Here is a 15651-nt window from a genome sequence, read left to right on the forward strand (position 1 = left end):
CGTAGCACCGGAAGTTGTGGCGGAGGCTTGTTTCTGTTTACCCGAGAATGTCATGCATGCGAGGCTCAGGGCACGGTTAATTTGTGCCGTATTTCAACGCCACTGGTGATGAAGCGGTTTTGTCACCTGCAAATTATAAATTACGTTTCTTTTCCTTTTTGACGCTTGGGACTGAATTCATTGCTTGAATGTGAACAATTTTGATTCAGTGTGCATCTGAATGCTCTCAGAGATCTAAAACATGTGTCAGACAGCCGAGAAACCTTCCGTCGTCACGCCAAGATGTGGACACTTGTCTCTAACCCTCAGGGCTAACGAATATTATATCGAAAGCAGATGGAATGCATAGCTTCAATGGAGGGCGCTGAGTACGGAGGTGAAGCCAACTTTAAGAGGAGGTGTCCCGCAATTCTTGGAATATGACTACGATGGTACTACTACGATAACAAAATCGGCGTGCAAAAGTAGGAATAGGAAGAATGTGAGATTTTCGCACAGATGATAAGAAGTCCTGATTAACTTTCCTGATTACCAAGTTATAAGTTATATTAAATACCTTAGCGATTAATTTTCGACGTCGCTGGATTAAATCGACCTGGGATTAATTCATATTTAAAGATTAAAGTGAGAGAGAAAAGCTGTAAATAGAGGGAAACTTTAAAAGCGATACTGAAAGCAGCGAAAGAGCAGCATTTTTTTTTTATTCCGTCGTTCAATCTGCAGGAAGCCAAAGGAACGTTTTCAAGGTAATTAATTATGCTTAGAATCGGTCTCACACGACCCCGAACATTGTGTCCATTGTGAACGAGCAAGGTGTTCTAATTAATAGTAAGGTAGATATAACCAACCGTGTTGAATGAATATTCTTCTCGCATTACAGACAACGCGACATTTTTGCCTCCTACTAATGAGCTCTGCAACAATTCGTTTAGCTAATTTGTCTGATTTCTCCAACAACTGGTGAAGAAATTGCGTCCGTGTTACTAACGGTGCACTCGAACACCAATCGCTTTGCTAAAACATTTGTCTCTATATGTCATATTTTATTACATCCGAACTTGCTAATGGTATGTTTACAGTAAGCATACGTGTTTCCCCGGAAGAGTTCTTGCAAGGGTCGTCTATGTTCATGAAAAACCAGCGGCATGGCCGAGTGGGCTAAGGCGTCCACTCGTTGGTGGTAACCAAGGTCGTGCTGAAGACTGGGAGGTGGTGGGTTCGAATCCTACCGCTGTCTAAGGTTTTCCCTGGGTTTTCCGAAGACTTTCCAGACGAATGTCGGCACAGTTCCCCCTGAAGTCGGCCCAGGACGCATACTAACCCCCCTGTCCTCCACTTCTTTCTGCTGTCCTCTCTCCACGTCTGTACGCCGCTCATAGCTACAGTTTCTTCGCGGCGCTAACACCCAATCAAAAAAACCTGTTCATCAAAAATTCAGTAAATTACGCGTTATGAATTACCCACCGATTTCTACGCTGCCATATTTGAGAGAGGTCATGGAAATGCATATTGTGAGAAGGTCGAGGGTTTTTTCCATCGCGAGTTTCCATGTCCATCTCCCCTTTGGTTTACGAATGACAAGTCTACAGTATACTTACATTTTGCAATGTAACGCAAAACATTAAGCGCAATATAGATTCTAAACGACTTAAAATGGGATTCTTTTACCATACAAAAGCCATTACCATTGACTTCATTGATATCACGACCGGTTATTGCTCAAACTCAAGTGTGATTTTTGAGGTGTTATTAAACCGACTATCCGACTATATGGGCACACGGTCGGGGGGGACCGTGTGTGTGTTAGTACGTTGCGTTCTTCTTTCTTTCCTTTAGAAGCTAGATGAATTTGTTTACTGACGACAGTAAATTTGGCTGCTCCTCAATTGAACAGTTAAACTTTGTGCAAACACTTTGGCGAAATTGAAAATAGACCAAAAACTAAGAGTCATGGTCTTTATCGTTTTGTTACACTGGCTTCCGCAACAAGAAATCAACGGTAACAAAAAGGACGTTTCGACGCCTATGCAGGCGTCCTCATCCGCTTGAAACACGTAATAAAAACTGTTCATGAGAAAGGAAAACCTTTAAAACCCTTGTAGGCATTCCGGTAGAGGCCCCTTGTGGCTGTTACTGGCCTGTGACAGTCACAAGGGGCCTCTACCGGAATGCTATTCATTCAGAAAATTCAATTGCCAGTAACTGAAAGTTGATCACAGTGATCCTGCATGTATCATGGCAAAAGTTCGCGGAAGATAAACACCTTTCACGTCATAATCTTAAGACAAATAGATTTTTAAATATATTTTTTGACACGTTAGGTGAAAAAATGTCGTTGCATCTTACGACGTGATATCGACCTGATATAAGGGAGCTGAGGGAGACTTAGAAATTTCACAATAGCGTTTCCGAAAAATCGTGATAAGCCAGGCACCTGATTCGTTTCGAATGGCTGACGTCACGTTGCTGATGTCTGGTTATCGGACAGCGATACGGAGTCTGAACCGGAGGGATCCATGTCGTTGCCAGTCAATCAGATATCAGCTACGTGACGTCAGCCAGTCCAAAGGAATCAAGTGATTGGCTTATCATGTTTTCGGAAACGCTATAGGGAAAGCTCACTGTATTCTTGTAAAAAGATATTGATGGTAACAGCTCCCCAAGCAGCACAATGTACTTAAAGTCGAGTGCAATAGGGGTGGACGGTATGTGTCTTATCGATGTTCTTTAGTTCCACGAGGCTGTTCAAGGCCTTCCACCTACCCGTCCTCCCCTATTGCACTCGACTGCTTGGGTCTGCGTTCCAATCGCGATCACTCACACACGCCAACACGCCTACTATACTAGCGCCGCTATGTACAAAACTGAACCATTGTAGCAATGCAGTTTTGTATGGCTGTATAATGTAATTTAAACTTCTCTCGGTAACTTATGGTATAGGGTAGGGTGACCTATGTTGAAGACAGTTCCAACTATTTTGTTAATAGCAACCGGAATGATCGCATAAATTGTACCATAATTCGTTAACGGAATACCCAAACCCTTGAGAAATGATTCACAAATTACTGTGGGGCTAAACCAGATATTTATTTGGTACCGGCCAAACACGACAGGCTACATATTTTCATAAACTTACCCCAACCTATGGTTCAGTTGAGGACATCAAAAAACTTGGTGTGGGGATCTTGAAGACGCACAGGAAATCACTAAAATTCCATCACGCGCATCTCCCGCACGTGAAGGAAGCCTCGCCAAATGTTCGACACACATTTCGTGGTACCACACCTTGCAGACTGTGCAGTGGATCCAGTTTGTGTGCTTGGAAAAGCACGCTGCGTTAAAGTACGCGTAAAAAGCAGCGCATGTACGATCAATGCTGTGGCTGGCTTTCGTGCGTACAGCTCCCTGCAACCTTAACTTGAACGCCGCTTCGCGTGGCGGAGCAGGAGGAGAGACACCCTAGTGTGATTCAGCTGAACTATTGGGAGAGCGCGTTTCGGGCTGTTCCACTCGCGTGTAGGGGTGTTTGGTTGTTGCTCAAACGCCTCGAAGGCAAAGGGGGATTGCTTTTTGAAGACGCTGTTATCGGGATGGCGATTGTTTGTGTTGCTTGTGTGAGATGTACGCTGGGAGATATCGGTAATATCGGCGATATTCGAGGCATGGCCGCCGTTGACAGATAAGAATGATTATGTGCACCCGAATGGATTAACAATGATGCTGTATCAACTCGAGACGAAATAAATCAAGTAGAAATTATGTCAGCTGTACGAGGTGCGGGCACTGATGTCCGCATTATGACATAGGGCACCGAAACAGCAACTGAAACAGGACAACTTGTGCATTTTCATGTCGCTACACCTGCGTTTCTTGACAGACAGTACATCCTTGCGTAAAGAGGATCCGCATAGATATAACCTGTAGTCTGCGTAAACTGCTATAACGTTTAACATACGACTTCAGAGAGAAAAGTAACACATACAGCTCCAAAGGACTTGAAGCTCTTTACCCGGCGACGGCTGAATGCCCCAAACTGCTGGGCAGCATCTCAATGCATGGGTTAATTAGTCCCGGGGCAGTCCGAATATGTGCAAGGATGTATTGACCATCAAGAACACTTGCAAATGTAGCGACATGAAAAGGAAAGGCACAAGTTGCCCTGTTTCAATTGCCACATACTATGGCTGACTTCACTTCATTCTTTTCTGACTCAAATAAATGTGTGATGCGCTTCTATCCTCGTTTCACCTTGTTATCATCAGCAATGGTGTAGAGCATCGCCACTCAAGGAGATGAAACTTCACAATCACAAAATAAAGTTGTTTTATCTTCGTTTATTTCGTCTCGAGTTGATACAGCATCATTGCTGACCCATTCGGATGCACACAATCATTCTTAGATGTCAACGCGGCCATGCCTCGAATATCGCCGAGATTACCGATATCATCGAGCATATATCTCACATAAGCAACACAAACAATCGCAATCCCGATAACAGCGTCTTCGGAAAGCAACGCCGGCCTGCCTTCGAGGCGTTTGAGCAATAACGGACACCCCGAGTGGAACAGTCAGAAACGCGCTCTCCCAATAGTTCAGCTGAATCCCACTAGGATGTCTCTCCTCCTTCTCCGCCACGCGAAGCGGCGTTCAAGTTAAGGTTGCGGGGAGCTGTACATACCACTATTTGCAGCGCAGAGCTCATGGGGGTGGGTGGGTGGGAGAGGGGGTTCTTCCATATGCGCAGGAACGAACTTATGGCCTGGCACACGCAATCGATTGGACGGAAAGATTCCTGTCGCCTCAAAGCCGCTCGAGGCATTAGCTCGGGTAACTACAGAAGCCCACACCTGTCCCAAAATGTTACCAAACTTCGATTTAGTGAGCACATCATTTGGATGAAAGCGGTCTTCCGGTGGATAACAGGAGGTCTTCCCGGGTCTACAATTGTTACTTGAGGCGTCTTCTTTGACCGTTTAACATATCGCACAAGCGTTGACTTCCTGATAGAAAACATATTGGCTGCTTCGCAGTAAGACATCCCGTCTTTTATGGCCGCTACTGCACTGGCGAGTTCATCATTACTGTAACTGGGATGACGTACAGCTCGAAGCAGAGCTAACTTGAACGCGACCCGCGGAGCGGGAAGAGAGCCACCCTAGCGACGCTTACAAGAAATAAAGGGAAAAAGCGTTTCGACTGTCCCAGTTGTGCTGCAGGGGGTGTCCGCCTTGCCATGAGCTGCAGGCTCGGCATCGCATTACCCTCGGCTGTTGTTATCATACCAATGTTTGCTTGGTTTTGCGGCGATTATGTGTGTATGCTGGCCAATATCGCAAGGATGCGATGCTGTTATCTCATTGATACAGGCGAAGGTGGTCGCGTTCACTGTGTGGGACATTTTCAGCATTGTGATAAAACAAATGAGGACACACGGACTCTCGTGGAAAATTTGTTGGATTCACAATGAATTAGGAAAGAACTGAGTTGACCTGTAATGATTACAATCAGTGCTAGCCAAATCGATCTGTCGGGCATCATATAGAGTTATCATATCAATGAGATAATTGCATCCCATGCTTGCTGTATCGGCCGGCATACACCTCTACATAATCGCCGCAAACCCAAACAAACGTCGCGATGATAACAACTGCTGATGGTAATGCAATGCCGAGTCCACAGCTCTTGGCAAGGCGGACACCACAGCTGCAGAAGTGGGACAGTCGAAACATTATTTCCCTTCATTTCGCCCGAGTGCCGCTAGGGTGTCTCTCTTCCCGCTCCGCAGGTCGGAGGCGCGTTCAAGTTAACTGTGCTTCGAGCTGTACCCGCCTGTACCGTCGAGGTATCTGAAAAGATCCCACGCAGCTTGTTAGCACAAGAACATGCACAGGAAACAACAGCAAATTCTTCGTGACATCTAACGGTGAGCAATAAAGGGTGTACGACGAGCGCGACTGTCCTCAGCTTCCCCCGCAATGCCGGGTTTCAATTTTGCCTTTTGTTTCCGAAAGCGGAAACACTCAGCCACGAGTAATGCACATGGAAACACAGGGCAGTGAAACAGCATCACAACGGCGAGGTGATATTTTATCAGTCGACGATCATAAGTGAGCAAATTAGAAGGCAATACTCGCAAAAGTTAGTTACAGGACAAAAAGAGACCCCTTTTACCTCGACCACATTTGCAGAAACGCGCCAGACGTTTTTCAAGAAAGCCACCGTGCAGAAAAAGAACACGCCACTTCGAAGTCCAGACAACGACTGCGCTCACACTGGTGTCACAGACGAAAAACAATTATTGCTAAGAAAATACGAGGCGAAACACCGAAACAGTCCTCAACTTGCCACCGTTTTCAGGTAGCGCCACGTTACCCTACATGCCGTTTTCACCGCTTCCGGTTTAGTGACAAATAGAAGAAAAAAATGCCGACACCCGCTGATACCGGCTCTCCCCCCCTCCTCACGGTGCTACTTGGCCCTACTCAGCACGCCGAAGTCACGTCTTCGCTGACACGATTCCTTCGGAAATCTAAACACTTGGGCACTCTCTGATACGTCCTATATGACTGTCTGCACAGCGCTTGGTGAAGGAGCTGTTTTTCTTTTCTGTATTTTTTCATAATTATGTGTGTACCTGCTGCTTTTATCTTGTTTTGTTTTGCTAGTAAGCTTTTGGGAATAGCAAGCCTACATCATGGCTAACCTTTCCGTTCTCTTGTTTTTTTTTTTTTTTCCTCTGGAAGGCGTGTATGTTTAATTCATTAAACATAACCCCCCCTTCCAGGGGAAAATGTTCGCTTCTGATTTGAGGAGAGCGAGGGTCGTATGCGCCTATAGATCACTAAAGAAGTGCAATGTCTGAGGATGACAGAGCTTCCATCACGACCTATAGATGCCGTTTTCACCGCTTCCGGTTTGGTGCCAAAACGACGTCCGATTTTACGGCAAACACGCTCTGCGCCAACCACTGTGCCAACTGATACAGTTATCGCTTCTCATTTGAGGAGAGAGAGGGTAGTGTATGCCTTTTTGTGCAATTGCCGCAAAACGTCGTACGCTTCCCGTTTTCAACAAATCAGGAAAGCGCAAGACATAATTCTGCATGGCGGGGACCGGACTCATTGATTACCGGACTCCATCATCATCTGTCATCACGTACAAGTGGCACTGGAACAGCGCCCAGCCTGCTGCCCGGCGTCAGCCCCATTTCATCATCGTATCTCTCTGTGTGTGTGTGTCTGCATGGCGGCTGGTTCCGAGCGGAAGGACCGGAAGTCTTCGTGGCACCGGAAGTTGTGGCGGAGGCTTGTTTCTGTTTACCCGAGAATGTCATGCATGCGAGGCTCAGGGTACGGTTAATTTGTATTTCGTATTTCAGCGCCACTGGTGATGAAGCGGTTTTGTCACCTGCAAATTATAAATTACGTTTCTTTTCCTTTTTGACGCTTGGGACTGAATTCATTGCTTGAATGTGAGCTATTTTGATTCAGTGTGTATCTGAATGCTCTCAGAGATCTAAAACATGTGTCAGACAGCCGAGAAACCTTCCGTCGTCACGCCAAGATGTGGACACTTGTCTCTAACCCTCAGGGCTAACGAATATTATATCAAAAGCAGATGGAATGCATAGCTTCAATGGAGGGCGCTAAGTACGGAGGTGAAGCCAACTTTAAGGAGGTGTCCCGCAATTCTTGGAATATGACTACGATGGTACTACTACGGTAACAAAATCGGCGTGCAAAAGTAGGAATAGGAAGAATGTGAGATTTTCGCACAGATGATAAGAAGTCCTGATTAACTTTCCTGATTACCAAGTTATAAGTTATATTAAATACCTTAGCGATTAATTTTCGACGTCGCTGGATTAAATCGACCTGGGATTAATTCATATGAATTTTTTGCACTTGGATTAATTTGTGTAACCCGGGCTAGAATTTTGGCATCTGGACTATTTCACATGGCACACAGAATAAAAATTTGACAATTGGATTAAAGTGAGTGAGAAAAGCTGTAGACAGAGGGAAACTTTAAAAGCGATACTGAAAGCAGCGAAAGAGCAGCATTTTTTTTATTCCGTCGTTCAATCTGCAGGAAGCCAAAGGAACGTTTTCAAGGTAATTAATTATGCTTAGAATCGGTCTCACACGACCCCGAACATTGTGTCCATTGTGAACGAGCAAGGTGTTCTAATTAATAGTAAGGTAGATATAACCAACCGTGTTGAATGAATATTCTTCTCGCATTACAGACAACGCGACATTTTTGCCTCCTACTAATGAGCTCTGCAACAATTCGTTTGCTAATTTGTCTGATTTCTCCAACAACTGGTGAAGAAATTGCGTCCGTGTTAATAACGGTGCACTCGAACACCAATCGATTTGCTAAAACCTTTGTCTCTATATGTCATATTTTATTACATCCGAACTTGCTAATGGTATGTTTACAGTAAGCATACGTGTTTCCCCGGAAGAGTTCTTGCAAGGGTCGTCTATGTTCATGAAAAACCAGCGGCATGGCCGAGTGGGCTAAGGCGTCCGCTCGTTGGTAGTAACCAAGGTCGTGCTGAAGACTGGGAGGTGGTGGGTTCGAATCCTACTGCTGTCTAAGGTTTTCCCTGGGTTTTCCGAAGACTTTCCAGACGAATGTCGGCAGAGTTCCCCCGGAAGTCGGCCCAGGACGCATACTAACCCCCCTGTCCTCCACTTCTTCCTGCTGTCCTCTCTCCACGTCTGTACGCCGCTCTTAGCTACAGTTTCTTCGCGGCGCTAAGACCCAATCAAAAAAATCTGTTCATCAAAAATTCAGTAAATTCCGCGTTATTAATTACCCACCGATTTCTACGCTGCCATATTTGAGAGATGTCATGGAAATGCTTATTGTGAGAAGGTCGAGGGTTTTTTCCATCGCGAGTTTCCATGTCCATCTCCCTTTTGGTTTACGAATGACAAGTCTACAGTATACTTACATTTTGCAATGTAGCGCAAAACATTAAGCGCAATATAGATTCTAAACGACTTAAAATGGGATTCTTTTACCATACAAAAGCCATTACCATTAACTTCATTGATATCACGACCGGTTATTGCTCAAACTCAAGTGTGATTTTTGAGGTGCTATTAAACCGACTATCTGACTATATGGACACACGGTCTATCCGACTGGGACTGTCCGACTATATGGGCACACGGTCGGGGGGGACCATGTGTCCTGGACGGGCTTCACACGGAGCTGTGCCGACATTTGTCTAAAACCGAGGGAAAACACTCATGCAGAACTTCCAGCGCCTGCATAGTTTTGACGTTGCGATAGCGATCTGACCCTGCGACAGTTGTGACGTTGCCGTCCTAAGCGTGGCCGACTGCGGCAAGCAGTTCGTCACTACTACCACTTGTGGGTATAGGTTGGCGTCGACTACGCACTACGGCTACTAGACGCGTTCGTCTGGCTACGGTGATGGTGTCCCACGCCGATCCTGGGAGGTGACCCGTGTACGAGTCTGGGCGCCGACTGTCCTGTCCAGTTCTCCGCAGACACTTTAACGCAAATGTAGTTCCCTTTGAAGCCGGTCCAGGACGCAGGGTCCCCGCGCGCAACGTGCCGGCTCGCAGATCTCTCGGAAATACACACCACCGTCACGTGTATGTCCTTGCCAATGCACGAGGCCAACTTGCTTCCAGTGGATGCAGCGAGAATAAATGAAAAATCATTCAGAACTATCTTTATGTATGTACCAGCTCCGGTGGCGCAGCGGTAACGCGTGCGCTTGGAGACTGGGAGGTCCGCGGTTAGAATCCGCGGGCCGGCTGTGCCGTCTGGGGTTTTTCCTGGGTTTCCCTCAGATGTGTAATAGGCGTATGCCGGCACAGTTCCCCTGAAGTCGGCCCATGGACGCAGCTATCCTCCCCCCGAGCGGATTCCGCTCGGTCTTCCACTTCACCCTTTCCTCTCCTCCTCTCCACCACCTTTCCCTTCCCGAGAAACATGCCGCCTATTCAGGCAGGCAGACCTCTCGGGTTCCTCCCAACGACACTCCTCCTCCTTTATGTATGTGTGTGTAGCTCATGTCAAGAGTTTAAAAAAGAATCTATAGATTTGAGAAATAATCTGTAGATATGCAGATGTAGATGACGAAAATCTAGATTTCCATACAAATCTGTAGATGTGACAACATGCTTGCGACTGCTTTTCGTTTGGTCAGCGTAACCTAGCGGCAAACTTCAGAGAAAAGTTCTAGACCCTCTCCATAGATGGCGCTTCGCGTCACCGTCGTTCGCGTGCCCGACACCGGCGACTTCAGCTTCCTTAGTTTGCGTAACTAAGCGGCAACGTGGTTTTAGTTAGCTGAATCGAAGATCTTCATCTCCCTGTTGTTTTGGACTTCGTATGTTGTGTTGTTAAGGGGCGTCGGCATCGTTGGCGCGTGTGGACGTGTTCTTAAAAACCTTGTCAAGAGATTGTTCATTTTGTATCCTTTTGTTGGTTGTGTGGGTGTGGGTTTTCAAGTGTGAGTTTCAAGCGCTGAGCGGCTTACAGGGTGTAGCCGGTTCTCGTAGGCTGAGACGCCGGCAGAGCAATGGATGAGGGCCAGGACGACCGCATCCTGGTTTTTAAGGTAAGAGCCCCTCAGGGGTACTTGGGGAAGGATGTTTTGGATGCGTGTAAGAAGGTAGCCCCCGGCAGAGTCCGCGGTGCACAGAATCAGGGTTATGGCTTCTATGAGGTAGTTGTGAATGATATGGAGGGTGTCAGGTTACTAAACGAAGAGGGAGATGTAGTGATTGTTGGAAAACGGGTAGAAGCATATTATTTGGGAGCGAAAATGCGAATGATTACTGTATTTCGATACCCCATTGATTATCCGGATACCGACTTGGAAAAAGAGTTAGGGCAGTATGGATTGGTGATTAAGACTCAAAGGGAAAAATATGGTGGAGAGCATGAAGGCTGCGAAACTGGAACAAGATTGGTGATCATGGAGCTTAATGGGGACCTTCGAAATTTTTTAACGGTGAAGGGTGTCAGAATTGAGTGCCTGTATCATGGGGTCACACGCAGATGTGCGAAGTGTGATGCAACCGATCACCTAGCTCGTGATTGTAAGGCTCATAGATGCCGCTGGTGTGAGTCTTACTACGAGATGGAATGTGGGAAATGTAAAAGTGATCTGGCAAGAAAGAGGAACGTCCCGGCAGATGTAAGGCCATCGGCTTGGGGAGGCGTGGCTGAGCCGAAGAGTACGCCATGGGTGTCAGAGGAGAACTTTCCACGTTTGGAAAGTACAGAGCAGCAGGAAGTGCAGCAGGAGGCTGTAGAGGAAGCAAACAAGTCGGGCACCACAATCGTAGAGAAGGTTGGTGCAGTTAAAGTGAATGAAGTAGTCAGTGGTAAGAAAGAGGGAGAAATAGGGGCATGTGATAAGCAGCAAGAAGCAGAAGAAAAAGGTTTAGAGCACGAAATGAAGGTCAGCAAGGAGGTGGAGGAAACCGCAAATGATGAAAGTAAGAGTGAAGCAACGGAAGAAAAGCGAGGGTGAGAGGCTCGCAATGGCAATGCTGAAGAGGAAGCAAGCCCGGACGATGCTTCCTCTGTAACAAGCACAACCTTATGCGTGTCTTCAGTGTCACAGGTTACATATTCTGACAATGGAGAAAGCTTCCACACGATGGTATGAGAGGAAAGTGAGGGACAAGAAAGCGAGGAAGTTGATAAGAAGGGTCGTGGTATGGCTTTGAAAGGGAGAAGGGTATCTAGAAAGGCAAAAAAAGGTATCAGAAAGGCAAAGGTTATGTTTAAGACGAAGTTGCTAATGATATTACTGTGTCAGTCAGTTGAGTCTCCTCTACTCCACTCCACTCCATAATGACATTCAAATTCCTAATATTTAATGCAAGAGGACTTAGAAGTAAACCGAAACAAAATGAAGTAATTGAACTATCAAATGTTTTAGGAGTTAACTGTATCCTAATTCAAGAGACGCATTGGCACAAACAACAAGAAGCAATGGAAGTCGAAAAAATATTTAACACAAAGTCGTACTGGAGCTATGGAACTCACAACTCAAAAGGGGTTGGAATTATTTTCCTGCAACCAAGGAGCATAAGAGTACTTAAATTCGAAAAAGACATCGGTGGGAGAGTAATTACAGTGGACATAGCTCACGGGGAGGAGTACTTAGAATAATTAACGTGTATGGGCCAAATAGAGCAAAATAATGGGAGAAGTTCTATAAGGATGAACTTCTGTATTTTATTGGGGCTCACAATTTTATACTTGGTGGGGACTTTAACTGCGTTACTGATACTAGAGATACATAATCAAGAAAACATTCCAACAGTAGTGGTGCTAGACACTTGGAGTGGGCAATACAAAAACTCCAATTACAAGATGCGTGGACAATAGCAGGTGGGGGAGGAGCCTCAATAAAAAAGGGGGAAGCAGAATCGACAGAATATACGTATCAAGTCGAATGGCACAGGAAGTAAAGGTCGTTAAAACCATCGAAACAATTGACATTCCCGACCACAAAGGTGTCCTGTTGGAAGTGACAGAAATGGGGTTTCCGGGTTCCCAGCGTCCACGGAGAATGAATATAAAGTTGCTCGATCTCCCAGAATTTGACCAAAAAGTCAAAGACATAATCCAGAGAGGGGTCAAGGATTGTGACAATACTTTTCATTGGTGGGATAAACTTAAAAATACTGCGAAAAACTGCCTGAAGGCCTGGGGGAAGAAAAAGGCGCATGAGAAGCGTGCAACGACGCACAAGCTCCAGGATCACATGCGGCGGTTGCAACAGTTCGGCGTGGGAGTACTCTCCGGTGTGAGCTACACCTCCGCAAAAGATCACCTCGCACTCTTGAGGAAGGAAAGGTGGGAGGCGTTGAGGTATATGGCGGCGAGGGACAATCTAGAGAAGGAAGCCTGGTGCTCCCGGAGGCTCCTCTCTAAACATCTGGCTTCAGCGCAACCGCCCATGAAGACCCTCATAAACAAGGGCAGACGAGTCACCAAGCAAGGTGAAATAGCCACTGTGGCACGAGAGTTCTACGCCAACACGTTTGAGAATGGACTCACGGCAGATGATTCCTTTTGTGGGGGAAAGCGAGGAAAAGGCATAGAGCTTAGCTACAAAAAGGTACAGCAGGCTGTTAGAAGCCTGGAGAATGGGAAGTCGCCGGGATCCGACGGGTTTGCGGCAAAATTTTACAAACGATATTGGAGCATCCTAGGCCCCTCTTTGGTGAAGGTGCTAAATGGTGCACTTCAGAAAGGTACGTTTTCAGGAACATCCCTAGAAGGAACTGTCTCTCTGCTGTGCAAGGATCAGCAGCGTAAGGAGGAGTTGGGCGCCTGGAGGCCCATAACGTTGTTAAATTTAGATTATAAAATATTACCAAGGGCAGTCGTGGGCCGAATACAAGGAAATATGGAAGAGTGGGTGTCACTATCACAGGGTGCTGCAGTTAAAGGTAGAAGAATCCAAAGGAAAATATGGGAGCTAAGAGATGTTATAGAATGGACAAGCAGAATATGACCTTAGACTAAGAAACGACATTTGACCGTCTTAAACACTCATATTTAAGAGAAGCATTAGAAGGAATTGGGAGGAAAATCCAATAATACACACAATAGGAGCTATGTACGAAAACGCCAAGAGTAGGCTACTCATCAATGGGCAATTGGGAAAGAGCTTTCAGGTGAAAAGAGGAGTAAGGCAAGGTTGCACCCTTCCTCCCCTGCTGTATGTGTTAGCCTTTGATAGGTTATTACGAGAGCTGAACCAGTCTGCGGCAGTGAAAGGGGGTTGGATTACCCGGGGCAGTACAGTGTAATAGCAAGCCTCTCCTACACTCTTAATCTAGTTCCCTCTAACGTTACTCTGATACGCACCTAACTTGTGAAATACAATTATTTGTGCTCGATGTAAAGGTTACAGCCCATTCAAAGGTTACATGCGGACGTGCGCTGCCCTCTTACAGGTTACATTGCGAGAGAAACAGTGGCGTTACCCCTAAGGACGGCGCTACGCTTTTGGAGAAGTTACCAGCGTTACTTATAAAAGCGAAGTGGTCCACAGTTTCGCGAAAGTCGGCAGGTGGAGGTTGCACGTCAAGTGGCAGTTGGCAACAGCGTGTATCAGGAAAAAGCGGGAGGAGCGTTTCGCTTGCTGTGTGGTACCTCGCCGCTTCGACATCCGTTGCATTGGAAACAACGGAATTCAAAGTCACATAGTAAGTAACCTTCTGCATTTGCTATTACATTCCAGCGTAGTTCACTCTCATGTTAGTGCAATGTTGCATGGGCGAAGCTCGCAGGTGGATATATGATGTGACGGACGCACACAGACATTTGAGGTTTCACACAGGGACGTTGCACGGACGCCGGCTGTCATCGTGATGCATTTATTGGAGAAATGGATGAAAATGGACATGCACTGGAAGTAGCATGCTGTTATTGTCACCATGCACGAGCCAAGCATGCAGCACTGAGTGAAACATGTTAGTAACACGAGGAACGCGCTTTATGCATGCGTTGAGCAAGTGATTGCGTTGCGTGAAACTTCTTGATGCATTCGCTTTTAGTGATCCCAAAGACGCATCATAATTGCGACTGCTTCTTCCTCGTCCTGAATTAGACATTCGTTCTTTTCTTTCACTATTGTTTAAGTCGATTCCTAACCAGTTATTTTAACGGTCGCTTATGGACTTTTTTTTCTCTTCTGTCATTGCACTGAAATGTCGGTTATCATCACTTGGTTACCTGTGACTACATGATAGAATCCCGAAAAGGAGGATAAGCAAGCTGCGCGTTTCCACGTCAGACTTGTGTAACCGTTATCATTTGGCTCTTCGCAGGTTGTTTTGAACTTGAGACGTCATGAGCAAAGCATTCTTAACGTTACAATTGCATTCGGCGCAATAGCACAGAAAGTGGTAGGACTAAAAGCACCCGATATATTATGGCCTTGCAATTTGTGCAGAATATTGCAGTAAAAAAGATTGTTCTTCGCAGGTAACCCATAGCGCAGCTCCACTGGTTCCAAATTTGATGGACACAGCCATGAGTTACCTGGCAGTATTGTGGCAGAGGGTAAGTGAATAGTGTGGGTAATGGTTCCTGCACTCGTAAACTGTGGGGATACGTGTAAAAATAATCAGCGCGCCCCCTTTTGACGTTGCGGTTTATATTTAGGTATCTTGTGCCACAGAAGTACATACGAACAGTCCAGCAGAAATACAGCAGCAGCCCAATCCCAGTCTATAACTCTGCAGAGGCTCAGAGAGATAGCAGCAAACCAGGTCCTTCCCACAACTCTCCGCAAGCTCGGGATTCGTCGCAAACCCAGCCAGCCAGCCATGTACGAACCTATATTGGCCAACGTTGTAGATTGTCGACTAGGTATTTCCAGTGCTTTTGTGACCACGTTGTTCAGTGTGTTGGGTGTGGCTTTCTCTCTTCTTGTGATACTTGTGGAACAACGTTTGAAACCATCGAAAGATACATACATCATTTGAATTTTTGTATCTAGTTAAGCACACGAGTACAGGATGACATAACATGACAGGATGAGCCAGCCAACACAATGTATAGGTGAGCTACTTGAGCAGATGGAAAGAACAGATCAAAGTTCGAAGAATAATCTGAAAAAAA

The 15651-nt window shown here is 46.1% G+C and overlaps 1 long non-coding RNA gene across 2 annotated transcripts; it reads left to right on the forward strand.

Annotated features, from left to right (window-relative positions):
• The first annotated feature begins 14797 nt into the window (after nt 1–14797).
• LOC135395401 (uncharacterized) lies at nt 14798–15367 on the forward strand. 2 transcript variants are annotated; one of them, XR_010423061.1, is made up of 3 exons: nt 14798–14827; nt 15013–15090; nt 15193–15367. It is a non-coding gene; the product is annotated as an uncharacterized LOC135395401 (long non-coding RNA). The 2 variants fall into 2 exon arrangements; XR_010423060.1 differs by lacking the exon at nt 14798–14827 and adding an exon at nt 14898–14933.
• The last annotated feature ends 284 nt before the right edge of the window (nt 15368–15651 follow it).

The sequence above is a fragment of the Ornithodoros turicata genome, chromosome 5 (assembly GCF_037126465.1).
Source record: "Ornithodoros turicata isolate Travis chromosome 5, ASM3712646v1, whole genome shotgun sequence".
Taxonomy (NCBI): Eukaryota; Metazoa; Arthropoda; class Arachnida; order Ixodida; family Argasidae; genus Ornithodoros; species Ornithodoros turicata.